Here is a 16,433-nt window from a genome sequence, read left to right on the forward strand (position 1 = left end):
CGCGGGGCGCAAGACCAGAGACGCCTTGTGTAAACATCATCGACAAGACGCACCAAGTTCAGGAGCCGCACTACGCAGGGCGTAGCCAGACTTACGCGGGGCGTGTTCTTTCTCTCGGCGAACTAGAGGTTAGTTCTCGCCCGGAGCTCGTTGTCGATCACCGATTTCTCAAAACGCATCCGGACACAGCCACGGGCTAGCCTACAAGCTTAGCCCCATCCCCACATCTAGGTCCAAACCTTAAGATCTTCTCTAACCACAAGGTAGTGGGGTGATGTGGCATGGAAGTTAGTGGTAGTTGGAGGAAGTTGAGGAAGTTGATGATGTGGCAAGGTAGTGGGCAAGGTTAGAGAGAAAAATAAGGGGTAGTTGACCAATAATTACCAAAATACTACCAAATAATTACCAAAACGCCACTCTAAAAAACTATAAATAGACCCCTCCCCTTCATAAAAAATCACTCATTCAACACACAAAACCCCCTCTCAAAGCTCCAATGCTTAGTCTCTAGTTTCTTTTGTTCTTAGTTCTTCAAGTTCTTCAAGTTCTTCCTTTCGTTCTTCATTTTTCTTAGCTTCGATTCCTTCTTTAGCTCCCCTTTAGCCTTAACTCAGTTCCAATAGCCTCTTTTCAAGTCTTTTCAATTCACTTTAGCATTCCCAGGCTCTTAATTTGTTCAATTCTTAGCTAGAACTCTGTTTCCAAATTAATTTTCCAGATTCGTCCATTTATTTTCAAAGCCTAATTCCGTCCATTTAAAGTCATTTTTTGCTTCCAATCCCTTCAACAAAGTTGTTCCCGACTTCCTGAAGTTCGATCTAGTATATTTAGTTTCCTAATTCCGTATTTAGAAACTCTATTTACAAACCGATCTTTCACTACAACAAATCATCACTTGCGCCACGGTTCGAATCGTGGCACAAGTATAATATTTCCGTGGCTATACTACTTAGCCACGAAAATTCAAGTTGGATACTCTCGTGGCGCAAGTGATCGTGGCTAGGTAGTTGCCACGGGAAAACAATGGTCGTGGCATAAATTCATTTTTGTGCCACGGGAAAATCCGTGGCTAATCATATCCATTTGCCACGGATAAAATCATGGCAAGAGTAAAATACATGTGGCAAGAAATAACAGTCTGTGGCAATCGACCCCATTTAGCCACGAGCATAACCATGGTAAAAAAGAACAATGTTTATTAAAAACCTTACTTAGCCACAAGCATAACCGTGACAAAAGTAGGAAACTTGTGACTAGAAATCTTATTAACCACGATAAACTTTATCAAATTTTGATAAATATTCTTAATTTCTTTTGTTATTATTATTATATGAACTTTTGGATTGAAGGGAAGAATATTAAAATCAGTAACAAAAAAAAACAACTTTATTTGATCAAACAAGAATTTTATTTAAGTAATTGAAGGCAAATAATTTCGTGGTCAGCAGACCTAGGACCACAACAATTTTAATAAGACACTAATAACTTGTTCGAGTTGATAACACAATTTTACATTCCACAAAGAAGCCTATTACTTGTATTTTCAAACCATCAAGTTGACAATCTAGAAGTTCCTCGGAGGTAAAGTCTACAAGTGGCAGCAACCACAATCCACTCGTCATCAAAACGAATAGAAATGGCAAGCATATGTCCCTATCACCCATAGCACAAACATTTTCCTCTCCATTTTGTATTCCCATCTACAAAAAAAAAAAAAAGATTCAATATGTTGCATCACATCTCCTTAATTAAGAAAAATGTTTAGACCTTCATAATGAAATAAATTTCTTCTTACAATTTCCATGGATTCGTTGTCCAAGGCACAAAACCTACATGGTGTGGATCATTGACAACTGGAAATGCCACAATTATTTCAAGGCCAGGCACATCATGCATATTCAAGAAGTGTTGAGTTGAAAAAAGTTCATAGAATAATAACATTTGCAAACAAAAAGTAGATTTTGTTGGAAAACATAAGAAAAATAAGTATAACAAACCTTATAATTCTGACCATCTTCCATATTAGATAGTACGGTCCAGCAACCAGTGAAGTACGACATGACCTATAGAAGAAAGAACAAAGGAGCAAGCTCATATTTCAATTGCTTTCAAAAAAATTCATATTTCAATTTTTAAAAGTATTAATTCTAATAAAAAGACCGATAAGAATTTTCCTTTAGCATATGAAAGAATGGTGAACAAAATCTAAATCCAAAAAATACCCTCAAACAATCAAACATAATTCAAACTAATTTAGCACATTTTTCCAACATAATTACACGGCAAACACAACTTAGGTTCAATAAAGAAATAAAACAATAGTTCATTTGAATCAATTTTTGTGAAACTACTAATACAACATACCTCAACAAATTAATTCAGACAGAAAGCAACAGATCTTGAAACCTTTATAAACAAGTCCCTTCTAAAAAAGCTGAGCAAAAACTCAACAAACACTCTCCGTAAACTTCAAGTCCATGGTCTTGTAATTATTCTAGAAATCAATCTAACTCATGAAATTTATTGTATAGATAAGCTGACAAATACAAAATTAATAGACCAATGAAAATCACAAAGCATGCAACTCTATGCCAAACACTATCCCTAGCGGCCTTTGAATAAAATAGAAATAGGCAATTCTCAAAATGGTTAAAGTGTAAACAGATAAACAATAGTACATAGCTTATTGAATCCCATTTTATGATATCCTTTCTAATTGTCCATCAGAACTGGTATTTTATATTTTCAATTCAAGGCCTTGTGCAAATTCTTTCAAATGTTCACTTGTCATCATAGTTACACAACCATAATTCACATACACTACATATTAAATTACACGCCATTTGGAATTTACATCTAATTAAGCATCTAATCAATCTTAAGATGGTGTAGAAGTAAGTTTCAAAAATAGGACAAACCAATGACCATGTCTAATTGACACCATAGCACATAAGCATAGCACTGTGATTGAATAACTTACCATGGGATCTTTGAATAAGGGTATATCATTTGCAACATGACCCTTTTGTTTAGAAAAATTTCCTGAACTAGTAATTTAACCAGAGTTTCTCCTTATAGAAGGATCAATTGAAGACCAACCTAGTATACCCTCTTCCCCCCTATAATTAACTACATAATCACACATTAACTATATCTTTTACCTGTGCAAAGACGAATAAAAATATAAAACTTGAGTTTAAAGAATAAGCAGAATTACCTTACTGCTTGTCAACATCAGCACTAAGAGGTATACCAGAACTTGGTCGGGTGTCAGGGCCCTTTGGAAATATTAGGACATCAAGGTATAAATACTACAAGTCAGAGAAAATAAATTGATGAAAATGAGAAGATGAGTGTTCATTCTACCATATCTCATTGTTCCAATCAAATTTTTATTTTCTCTGCAGTATAAATATGAAAATGAGGTTGAAAGTGATCATTTACATATATAATTTGAGCCAAGTAACATGTTAATTGGAAATTGCATAAAATTAGTCACTAAAGAAAGCATTGGAAATAAAAGCTAATCACTAAATGGATGAGGAGGATTTTAAGATTTTTTCTTAATAAGAGTTGTGGAAGTTTAGTAGCCTTCCTTTGAAAGTTTATAAAGTGGGTGGAAGAGATTATATGGATTGGTGGCTGATGGTTTTTGACCGAACAGATCAGGAGGATTTTAAGCTTTTGTGCTATTGTTTGGCTTTTGTGATATAAAAGAAATCATAAGAAAATCCATCCATGCCACTCGATTGGATCCCATGCAAAGAAAATCAATTTTGGCAGCTTTCAATTCCAATAAAATGTAACAGAAAAATAGTTTTTTGCAGCTCCAATTTTATCCAGCATGCTTTTCGCATTTAGGAAGGGCCCTTCTTCGCTTGTGAAGTTCAATTGTGATGCCACTTTCCTGCTAAATGGCCTGAAATGCACAATTGGGGTGGTAGCTCGAGACTATTTGGTCCGTTATGATTAGCGCTACTCTCTGGATGATTAACTGTGTCAATCCAGAATATGCAGAGTTGTTAGCATTCTATAATGCATTGCTATAGATTGTTTCTTGAAGGATGTGGTAATCTCCTTTAATTCACTCTTAGTGATTCAAGGGGATAAGGTATCAAAATAAGCCTATTGGTACCATTTTTTAAACGTTAAGCCTATATTAGTGCTATTTTTTGTATGTGGATCCTAAATTGATATTTCCCCAAAAACCATAGCCCTATTTTGGTACCTTATCCCCTCAATGTTCAGTTTGATCCTAGTTTTCTAATGACTGATTTTACTGATGAAATAAAGTCTCTTGTATCTCTTTTGAAATCTTTAATATTCGTACATGAAGGCAGAGAAGTCAGTTCCGCTGCTCATTCTATGGCTAAATGGGGATATGCATGCTGGCTTCCAAAAGCTAGAGAGAACTAATGTGATGATAAGATATAACATTCAAGACTCAAGAACAATAAAGATTAAATAAATCAGTCTAAATCTAGTTCAAAAATAATTAACTTGTAAGGAATATGATGATGTGTGAAGTGTCTCTGTAGTCCGCATGACCGAAGTCAATAATATAGACATGTACAAAGTACATGAGCAGATGCCCAGTAATTTACCAAAATCAAGAAACAAACAAATGGTAAGTAATAGGAATCAGCAACAAACTCTGACCTGATTTGCACATAACCTATTATCTTGCTTGATATCTTAGTATGATTGGGGATAAAACGACAGCATCACAATTCGTTCTATTCCGTTCCGTTAACTTTGCCTCTAAGCTGAAGCTGCAAAATGCCTAAAGAATCTGATGCAGTTTGATGCCCATAAACCCTAATTAATTAACTAGTTGATGAAAATGTATGTAAATACCTCAACACTCATTCAATTATGCAGCTTTACCAAAAATATATCAAGAATAGTGTCACATACATTGTAAACTCTCTCTAATTTAACACATCAAGATCCAACAATCTGCACAACCTCTTATAGGATACATGAACATTCCCCTAACATCACAATTGCTCAAGCATTATCGAAACGCTTTCTCATTCAAGACATTTCTATTCATAAAATTTAAGAAAAGCACACATTTAATTATGAGATTAAATTAAACATATAACAGAACAACAATTCATTATGACTTGGAAAAAAACATTAATAATGAATTGAGTAGGGTCTCAATTATATATACGCACCTGAATTGAACCATACGAGAAGTCGGAGTTCTCTCCATTTGATATGACCAATCCACATCTGACTTGACCCGTTTTCAATTTTAGCCTATCCCATAGCCGCTGCACTAGCGGTTGCAACCCTTATATCAATTGCTAAAGTCGATTTAGGATTTAGGTATCGTGAATGATAAACAGGTACCCTAGAAGTTAAGAGGTTTTCTTTTACATCGTCTTTTCCTGTTAATGTCACAGAAAGAACAAGAACAGTTCTAGGGTGGGAAGAAGATATGGGTTCGCGGTGTTTTTTTCTTTTCAACTTTTTAGTACTTTTGTTTTGGAGGGAATACATAGCGCTAAAAATAATTGTAAACCCACGAAAATCTGAAATTAATTTTAAATTTTTTCTTTTCAAATTTTTAGTATTTTTTATTTTCAATGTAATTTTAAAAAATTGAAAGTCCCAAATTAATTCTATTGATATTTTAATAATAATAGTTGTATTTTTATAGTTAGTAATGATTATTTTTTGTTTTATAATGATTTTATGCTACGAGTAAATTATTTCCGTGGCATAAGTAGATTTAGCCACGAAAAAAATTATTGTGGCAAAATTCGTGGCATGAGTGTATGTTTGCCACGAAAAAACATCATCCGTAGCATAAATAAATCATGTGATCCTAAGTTTCTACTAGAATCTATTTTTCCCGTGGCTAAATGAAAATATGCCACGAATTTTGAATTTTTGTGGCATGATTCGTGGCGCAAGTGATGATTTGTTGTAGTGTTTCCAGCTCAAATTCTTTTAGATACTCTGTTTCCAGAATTTTCTAGATTCGTCCGGTTGTTTTCAACTCTCAATTTAGCCCTTTTAAAGTGCGTTTTAGCCTTAGACCCCTTATAAAAGTTTGTTCCTGACATTCCGAAGTTCAATTTAGACTATTTACTCATCCGATTCCGTGTTTCTAAGCATCCAAACGAGCCTCCCAAAGTTAAAGATTAAATCTATCCCATTTGCCTACCACACGTTTCGACATCGCCAAAGATCACATACCGTACGGGCCCGACCGGCTGCAGCTCTCCGAGGACCTCGCACCAACACCAAAATTCAACATCAATCCGAGATAGCTATTGTGGCTCCGAGTTTGTTGTTGAATTTCAATTTATTTTATCGCATTTCAATTCTTTATATTGATTTGTTTATTCTAATTCAATTGATTACCTATATGTTTAATATAGAGATTTCTCAATTGTAATTCATTTCATTTTAATGCTTACTTTGAACACATGTACTCAAACACTCATTCATATCAATAAATACCATTTTTTCCAAACTCTCGTGTCAATTTCGCACTTTAATTTCCTTTATCTTTCCGTCTTTAATTTATCCATATTAGCTTAAATAAAAATAATATATCTCGCAAAGTTTCTATAACGGCGCGAGAGACCCAAGAGGGACTTTTTCAATCCTTGCGTCCCTCGCCAATCGCCTCGTTTAGATTTCAAGTTTTGGCGCACAAATTCCATAAACTTAACCATTTTAATTGAGAAATAATCTTCGCTGGCACGCCCTCACCCTAACCACACGTGACAAGGTTGAAATTAGCATATTTCGAAAATATCGCTAACAATTTTTGGCACGCCCAGTGGGACATTTATTTAAGCTTTGCCAAAAATTTCAATACCCTTTTGCATATAAACACGACTCATTTTTTTTTCTCGCCCCACTTTACCTTACCAAAATTTATTAGCTAACGCTAACAATTTTTGGCACGCCCAGTGGGACCTTTGTTTTTTTTTTTTACCAAAAATTTTAAAAGCCCGTTTCTTTTCATACCACGTATGTATTTTTCATTCAGTTTTTAAACTACTTGTTTTTCATGCTTTGCTTTTATTCCATCAATAAGTGTTTATTTATTTTCTTGTTCTTTCTTTCTCAACACTAGATTACTAACTCGATTTCATCATTTTTATCTATAAGTACTCACGAAGGATGCCTCCTAGGAAGAACACCGGGAAAGATCCAATTCCATCGGACTCCGAAGAGAGTCAAAATCAAAACCAAGACCGTAACAATGAGTCCGGAATGCCCGAAGGCTTTGTGGCCGAGACTGTGAGTCATAGTCGCGATACAAACCAACAACCACCTCAAGGCCCGCCCATATTCAACTTGGCACCATTTATAGCAAATATGGAGAAGCAAATCAACCAATTTCTACATGGGTTTTCACAATCCATGAGATAGAATCATGAGGCTATATACAGAGCAATGCAAGCTAGCAACGAGGCCATGTTCAAAGCTAACAGCGAGACGATAAACGATTCCAACAAGGTTCCGGCCCTCGAGGAGAGGATTGTCGATTTAACCGGAGAAATCGGCAAAATCCCAGAAAAATGTGCCGAGCTTTTCTGACAAAAGTCAAGATCCCAAGGACCGACAAGCAATGGAAAAGGAATGTCGATCTCAGGTGCCAGTGAAAGGTATACCCCTCCACCAATCCGAGAAGAAAACCTCAGGTTCAATGAGCGCGGTGATAGGATCAGCCCAGAACCCGTTCAAGTCCCACCACCTCAACAACAGTTTAGGTCTCATACTGGGCCTAGTAACCATGCCGAACATTACGAGGAGAGCTATACTCGTAACTCGGGGGGCAATGGGAGAGGAAGCAGCTTTCACCCGAAGATTCAGACAAAACCGAGCTTGGATGGAACTGAACAAGATTTGGCGAACAAATACAAAGGTAAAAGGCTTTATTATTGAGAAAGTAAAAGGAGGGGAAAGGCAAGTACGAACCACCTCTTTCTCTTTATCTTCTGTAAGGTAAGAAGGCAAGTACTAAGACTAACGGGGAAGCAAGGAAGCTAAAAGGTAAGGAGGAAGGTGTCTACGAGTCAGGCTAAGCCTGCCAGCAAGTCAGTCAGAGCTAGATTTTACCTTGGATCAAAGCAAAGATCGAAGGGGAAAGGTTCGGAGATCTCGACAACGGACGACGCACACATGCGTGGAACCCACCAACAACGTAGGAGAGGCCCAGCGCATAAAGAACATCGTCCAAGAGATTTATGGGCCAGCCGTGAGGGAGGTGTACCGACCCGAATTCCAAAAACCGTACCCACGGCAGTATGACCAACTCTATCCCTTACCTCACAATTTTAGAGTCCCTGATTTCACTTTATTTTCAGGAGAGGAAGGGCAATCCACCATAGAACATATGGCACGCTTCACCTTTCAGTGCAGTGGTTTGAGCATGGATACGAACTTCGACATGTTGCGCCTGCGACTATTCCCAGGATCATTAACGGGACCGGCGTTCTCCTGGTATGCCACTTTGCCATCAGGGTCCATTCACGTATGGGAGCAAATGGAAAGGCTCTTCCACAACCAATTCTACCAGACGGAGCCCGAAGTTTATGTGGCGGAACTGTCCCGAATGACGCAGCGATATGGGGAACCGGTTGAAAATTTTATCAACCGATTCAAAAAGATGCGACATCGATGTCGAATCAATATCCCCGAGGTCGAATTCGTAAAGATTGCCCAACGTGGACTAGAATTCGAGAACCGGAAGAAATTTCAGGGGATTGATTTTCACGACTATTATGAGTTGGTGGCCAAGGTTTCGGAGTATGAGGAACATGGAACTAGACAGGACGGTGGCTGAGAATGCTGAGGGTGAAAAGGTGCAGGATTATGGACCATGGATGATGGTGCCAAAAAGACGCTATACACCATGAGCCCAAGGGGTGGGGGTGAGGGATGCAACACCACAAACCAAAATGAAAGCTCCTGATACTATTCAAACTAATTTCGGAGCTGACCCTCCTTTTGTCACTACAGCGAAACAGTCGGATATAGGGAAACAGATGGAGATGTCAGGTTCTAAGGTGTTCTCAGCGAAAGCTAGCACATCAAAGAATCACCCCCTTAGCTTAGGCCGACATGGAAAGAAATCGTCAGGAGTTAGTATTACTAGTACTCTCAGGGACTTCACCAACAAAAAGAAATTTGCTAGTCTTCAATTTGGTGTAGCTAATCCATCTGTGGATTTGGAAGCCAATGATAGGAATACAAACCGCACAAAGAGGAGTCGTGCTGATAGCATGGGAGGGTAGGAGAAATCCCCTGCGAATGGGCGTGGTCTACGTATAATAGAGAAGGGCGGTGCAATGGTGAATTCTTCGCAGGAATCCCACGGGTTTTGATACGACTCAATTGACACTCGATCCAAAAGTGACTAGCCTTGATAAGGCTAAGGTGAACGGGGCTAACCAAGCTCCGCGTTGATTCTAGGTGTTGCCTAGTCCGTTCTTGTTATTCATTTTTATGATGAGTATTATTTCTTGGAATTGCTTTGGTGCTGGGGGCACTGAATTCCTAAGAAGCTGTAAGCATTTACTTAGAGTTCATCATCCTGATATCTTTGTTCTTCTGGAGACTAGGCTCCCTGGGTCACGAGCCACGGCCCTTGCTCGGCAGCTCCAGTTTGATAATTTTGCTATTGTGGAAACTGAGGGGTTTAGTGGAGGCATCTGGGTGTTTTGGCTTAGTCATCGGGTTAGCATTACGATCTTACGGGAGAATAGGCAATTTTTACACACCAAGGTTAGTATGATGGATGAAGTTTCTTGGGGGAGATGTTTTGATGCTACGTTTGTATATGTGCGTCCCCAAATGAGCTTCAAAAGATTGTTCATTGATGAGATGGTGAATCTCAAAGAGGAACTAACTGGGCCATGGGTGATACTAGGAGACTTCAACTGTATTAAAATGGCAGAAGAGAAGCAAGGTGGCTCTAGACGACTCTTAGACAGATGTTCTTTCTTTTCTGATTGGATTAACCGTATGGATCTCATTGACCTCGAGTTCCAGGGCCCGCGTTTCACTTGGTATAAAGGGTCTTCCCCCAGAACCAGGGTGGCTTGCAGACTTGACTGTGCGTTATATAACTCTAGCTGGAAATTCTTGTTCCCCGAGGCTACAGTTCGCCATTTACCTCGGAACAAGTCTGACCATTGTCCGATCCTTATCTCTTGCTATACTACTCTAATCACTAATGTGCAGAGGCCCTTCCGGTTCCAAGCTGCCTGGCTGACGCATGAAAGCTTCTCTAAAATTCTTATGTCTGATTGGAAGCCCGAGAGCGACATCTGTGAAGAACTGAAACGTTTGACTCCGAGGCTGATGGATTGGAATCAGAACATTTTTGGCCACATTGCCACCCGCAAAAAACGGGCTTTTGGTCGTCTAGCTGGCGTTCAGAAGGCTCTAGCTGATCGAGTTACAGGAGGCTTGTTAAAATTGGAACGACAACTTCAGGAGGAGATTGATGTAATTCTACAGCAGGAGGAAATTTTTGGTACCAGAAGTCTAGAGTCAAGTGGCTGGTATTCGAAGATCGTAACACCTCTTTCTTTCATCTTTCAACGCTCATTAGACGCCGTCGAAATAAAGTGGCAGGGCTTCGGGATGAGAATGGGGTGTGGACGTGGAATGCTGCAACGATTAAAGAGTTGGTCCATACCTATTTTAGCCGTCTTTACTCTGAAGAGGATGACCAAAGACCGGAACTTCACACGCTGACCTCCTTTCCGGATGTTGCGATAGAGGATCTGGATAGGCTGGCTTTGAATTTTGATACCTTTGAGATTAAAAAGGAGCTTTTTGAGATGGCTCCGTTCAAAGCACCTGGACCTGATGGCTACCAAGCTAGAGTTTTTCAGAAAATGTGGCATTTCATGGGTCAACAGGTGTGTTCTGTGGCCATACTTGCCTTAAACTCGGGGTTCCTGAAGCCAGAGCTGAATGAAACCTTAATTACGGTTATCCCCAAGGTGCAATGCCCGAAGTATATTTTCCAATTCCGCCCAATAAGTTTATGCAATGTCCTCTATAAGATTGTTACAAAATGCATTGTTAACAGATTAAAGCCCCTTCTGAGCAGTGTTGTCAGCCCAACCCAAAGCAGCTTTATTCCGGGGAGGAACATTACTGATAATGTGATCCTTGTTCAAGAGGCTATCCATTCCTGGAGACAGAAAAAAGGCCGCATTGGAGGTATGATTCTTAAACTTGATCTCGAAAAAGCCTATGACAGAATTAGTTGGGATTTTCTCCGTCAAACTCTTGAACTTCTGGGGTTAGGAGAGAATTGGGTTACCCTTATCATGAACTGCGTTGCTACAACCTCAATGAGGGTTGTTTGGAATGGGGAAGAACTTCCCAGCTTTACTCCGACTCGTGGGCTCCGGCAAGGAGACCCGCTGTCACCTTACTTGTTCGTTCTGTGTTTAGAGCGTTTGAATCATATGATTGAGGATGCGATCACTTGTCAAAATTGGAAGACATTGAGGTTATCGAGAGCTGGGCCTACCTTATCCCATGTTTTCTTCGTTGATGATATCATCTTGTGCGCTGAGGCTTCTATTTCCCAGGCTGTGACAATCAAGAACATTGTGAATTTCTTTGCCGATTGCTCTGGTCAAAAGGTCAGCCTTTCTAAATCGCGAGTCTTCTTTTCGCCTAATGTTTCAAACGTGGTGAGTCGTGGCATTTGTGACATTCTCGGGTTTGAACGAACCGAGAATCTTGGAACTTATCTTGGAATGCCCCTTATCCATTCGAGAGTTAATAGGGAAACTTATAAGCACATTGTAGATAAAGTGATGCTCAGGTTGTCAGGGTGGAAGTCGAAGAATCTTTCCTTTGCAGCAAGAATCACTTTGATCAAATCGGTAACTAACGCAATTCCGGCCTATTCTATGCAATCAAAATTACTTCCTACCAGCATCTGCTCCAGGCTTGATTCTGAAAACAGGAAATTTCTATAGGGGTCATCTTCGAGTAGTAAGAAAATCCACCTTATTTCTTGACGGCATGCCTGCCTAAGAAGCGAGGGGGGCTCGGAATGAGAAATTCCAGGGAGTTTAATGTGGCTTTGCTAGGAAAGCTCTCATGGAAGATGCTAATAAGGACTGATCTTTTTTGGGTTAAAATTCTACGGAAAAAATATTGTGCTTCTCAGAATGATATGTCTATGTTCATGAGCAGGGCTTCTCAATCAATTACCTGGAAGGGTATTGTTGCTGGAGCTGCTCTTCTCAAGGAAGGTTTAGGGAGGGTTATCTTTGATGGTAAGACCACTAGCTTTTGGACGGATATCTGGTGCGGTTCTGAACCATTAATTAATTCTACCGTCAACCCAATCCCTGCGAGTTGGATGAATCTGAAAGTTGCTGACTTTTGGCAAGGGTCTTCTTGGGACTGGCATAGCCTCCAACCGTATTTGCCTAACACAAGTCAGCTTGAGCTCGCTTCACTAGTCATTATTCCTGAGCAAACAGATGGAGATGACTGGTATTGGCTGTTTTCAATGTCTGGATCGTATACGGTGGCGTAGGGACTGCGATGCTTACAACGGTGCAGATCTGAGCCGGAGGAAAGCAAAGACTAGAAACTCATTTGGAATCTCGCTGCCCCGGAAAGAGTGCATGAGTTTTTCTGGTTAGTGGCTCATCGACGAATTCTCTGTAACGAGCTCCGTTGGAAACGACACTTGGCGGCTTCTCCGGCGTGTCTGGTTTGCGGGGAGGTAGAGACCCAGATCCATGTTTTATGTGACTGTATGGAAGCAAAGGCTGTCTGGTACGAGCTGGTCCCAAGTCGAAGCCTTTACTTGTTCTTCCAAATTAGTGAGGCGGATTGGCTGCAAACCAATCTGAACCAGGAGACGGTTATCAAGGGAGCACCGTGGTCGAGTATCTTTGCTCAAGGAGTTTGGTGGATCTGGAAATGGAGGAATGAGAAAATATTTTCGAACAAGAGACCCCCGGATAACAAGGCTTTGTTCATTGTCGACCGAGCTGTGGAGCTCAAACAGGCGCAAGCTTTGCTTACTGTTAAAGGCGGGTCAGGTAAGAGCCTAATCTGGATAAGTTGGCTTCCCCCTGAACCTGGATGGGTGAAGATTAATTCTGATGGTGCTAGCAAAGGAAATCCCGGGTATGCCTCAGCAGGAGGCCTGATCCGTGATCATCAGGGAGATTGGAAAGGTGGTTTCTTGGTTAATCTTGGTGTCTGTACGGCCACGCTTGCTGAACTTTGGGGCATTTACTTAGGCATGAAGCTGGCTTGGAATAAGGGGTATAGGAAAATTATTATGGAAATGGACTCAAAAGCCCTCCTTGATGTCATACTAGGGTTGAGCGGAGTGCACCATCCGTACGCCTGGTTAATTAAGAAGTGTCAGGAGCTTCGTTTGAGGTGTTGGGAGGTTAGGTTGGTTCATGTGTTTAGAGAAGGTAATAAAGCCGCTGACTGGATGGCGAATTTCCCAGGATCTTGTTCTTTGGGTCATCACGAGTGTGATGTGCCTCCTGTAGGCCTCCAGGATATTCTGAGTGCGGATCGGCTTAGACGTTCCACACGCCGGAATATCAACTTTTAGTTTTCTTTCTGTTTGCTTTGGGCTCGGCCCTCCTTTATTACCAAAAAAAAAATATAACCAATATAAAGAGGTCATGGTCAAATTAAAAATGGTATCGGTTTCATTTATGAAACACAATTGCTAGTTCTCTAAATCTAGCGATCCAAATCCAGGGACAGAAAGAACCAACAATTATCCCCGACAAGAAAAATAGAGAGCAAGAAGGTGAAATGAAGTCTGGAAGGATATCACAACTACAGCTAAAACGGAAGAAAATAAAACATAATTAAATTTCTGGTCATTTCATCTCTTGGCATTCATATTCCTGACAAGGCACCGACACAAAAACATAGCTATTAACAAGTAAGATTGAATATTAGGAGAAGTTAGGGTTTCCAGGTAGAAAACAATACGAACACCCAAAAACCAGTCAAAAGAAAAGGCGATAATCTGAGCAGACAAAAGCAAAATTAAGAAGAATAGAGATGAAGAGAGAGGAATAGCTTACAGCCCGGCCGCGACCACCGAGAGAGATATTGTTGAAGAGGTGACCATCAGTCATCTTTTCGGCGGGAGATTGAAATGAATTATCAACTTCTGCGCTTCTTCCATGCTCTTTTTATACATGAACAGCTCTTTGTAGTGGTAAGTCGGTTCGGTTAGAAACTGTAAGCGAGGGTAAATTACACCCATGGCCACTGAAGTTTACTCATTTTAACACTGTGGCCGGTTAACTTCAATTCTTAACGGTATGGCCACTGAATGTTACAATTTTTTATTTCAATGATCACTCAACGCCTTAAAATCACCCTTGAAGACGCGAAATAAAAAATTCAAAAAGTTAATGATATTATAAATCATTTAGGTGTTGTTTGGTTAGAAGAAGGAGTGAAATTTTTAGAGAAAGAAAGCTCCAATAAAGCTGATTTTGGAAAATAAAAAATATTGTTTCATGGTAAATGTTGTTCTGAAAAACTATAATTCTTAAACTCCCAAATTGGAGAGACATTGTGATACATATGTTTTTCTTCCAAAATTATAATTTTTTATTTTATTTAGGGTTAAGGTACAAAAATACCCCTAACGTGTAAAATGGTGCAATTTTATCCTAACGTTGATAATTTGGGTCAATTTCAGACACTATTATAAAACACATATATTTTTATTCCTTATTCTGCACCAATTTCATATCAATTCGTTCTAAAAAAATGATTTCATGTTTTTTATAATTTAATAATTGAATTAGAGATTAGTATTTATAAATTCAGTGAATTTTTTGAAATTTTTTGTCCAATTTTTACAAGATACAGTATATTTTTTTATTGGGCCGTGAGCCTTCCTATTCTACCAAAAAAAAGTATATTTTTTATTTTTTTATATTTTTTCATATCCCAACATATGTTTGTGATTTGTTACTGATAAAATGACGCACGTGTGAAATATAGATGATAAGATTCATGATCGAGAAGACAGTTTGATGAATTATTTCTCAAATTAATCCAAATTTTTAATGTTAGGGGTAAAATGACTCTTGGTTTCCAACGCTAGTGGTAAAATTGCACCAATTTTTACGTTAGGGGTAAAATTGCTCCTGACCCAAAATGTTAGGGGTATTTTTGCACCTTAACCCTTTTATTTATACAAATGAGATGATAAGTAATTTTATATATAATTACATTATTAAACCACCACTTACCTTACCTTTCATCAAAACACAACAAGTTATTTCATATAACTCACTTACTTCCCCTGAATTTTATAAGTTTTTCACCAGCTCCATAAAATTGCTTATTTGGTAACAACTAAATACAAAGATCATAATATTAACTTTCAATTCTTATCCATTCGATCTCTTAAACCTGCAAAACTAACTATTATAATAAGTTGAAAGATATGAGAAGAGAAAAAATTACCTCTTGCATAGATGGAGATGTATTTTTAGAATTTAGGTTTAAGAGATTTTTGTATTTAGTTGTTACAAAATAAATAAGTTTAGGGAGTTGGTGAGACACTTATAAAGTTCAATGAGCTAATATACGTTTATGGACAACTTCAAAAAGTTGGTGATGCGAAATAATCAAGTTCAATAAACTGGTGATACACTTGCAAAGTTTAGAGAGTCAATCTACAATTATGGACAAATTCTAGGCCAATATTTTTCTTTCATTAAGTTCTATATCGCTAAATTAAATATTTATAACTAAATTATGACTATGTTGGAAAATAAAAACATAGATGTTTTATTTTTATAAAATAGGATAAAGATTTGTCACTTCAAATTTAATGTAATCTATTTTAACTATTAATTTTAAAGAATTGATAGAAACAAAAACTTATTATGAAAGAACTTGTAAAACTCAGTCAATACAAAAAAGTCAGTTAAAAACACTGATTATGAAGATGTTAAGAGTCCAAAAGTGTAACGACCCGGTCCGAAGTGGGTGGCGCCGGGGTAGAAGACCTGAGCAAGGAGCGGCCCTAAGGGATGACGATGGGGACAGGAATGAACTGAATCCCACATTGGAAATGGAGAGAGAGTGACTGGGGCTTATTAGTGAGATGAGAATCCAATACATGCAGACGCGTTTTAAAGCCGTGAGGCCCAATGGATTTGGGCTACAGCGGACAATATCTACATGATATTGGACCAGGGTGTTACAATTGGAATCAGAGCCGACTCTCCACGTACGATGTGTGGTTCGGGGACGAACCAGGCGGAAGCTGGTGGGCCTGTAACGACCTGGTCCGGAGTGGGTGGCGCCGGGGTAGAAGACTTGAGCAAGGACCCCTAAGGGATGACGATAGGGACAGGAATGAACTGAATCCCACATCGGAAATGGAGAGAGAGTGA

At 39.0% G+C, this 16,433-nt stretch overlaps 1 long non-coding RNA gene across 1 annotated transcript; it reads right to left on the reverse strand.

The window, feature by feature from the left end:
- Positions 1-1,481: 1,481 nt before the first annotated feature.
- Positions 1,482-5,211, reverse strand: LOC136235301 (uncharacterized). The gene is made up of 4 exons (XR_010691759.1): positions 5,184-5,211; positions 1,998-2,063; positions 1,796-1,853; positions 1,482-1,700 (listed from the first exon to the last, which is right to left on the reverse strand). It is a non-coding gene; the product is annotated as an uncharacterized lncRNA (long non-coding RNA).
- Positions 5,212-16,433: the final 11,222 nt, after the last annotated feature.

The sequence above is a fragment of the Euphorbia lathyris genome, chromosome 7, assembly GCF_963576675.1.
Source record: "Euphorbia lathyris chromosome 7, ddEupLath1.1, whole genome shotgun sequence".
In the NCBI taxonomy this organism is placed as follows: domain Eukaryota; kingdom Viridiplantae; phylum Streptophyta; class Magnoliopsida; order Malpighiales; family Euphorbiaceae; genus Euphorbia; species Euphorbia lathyris.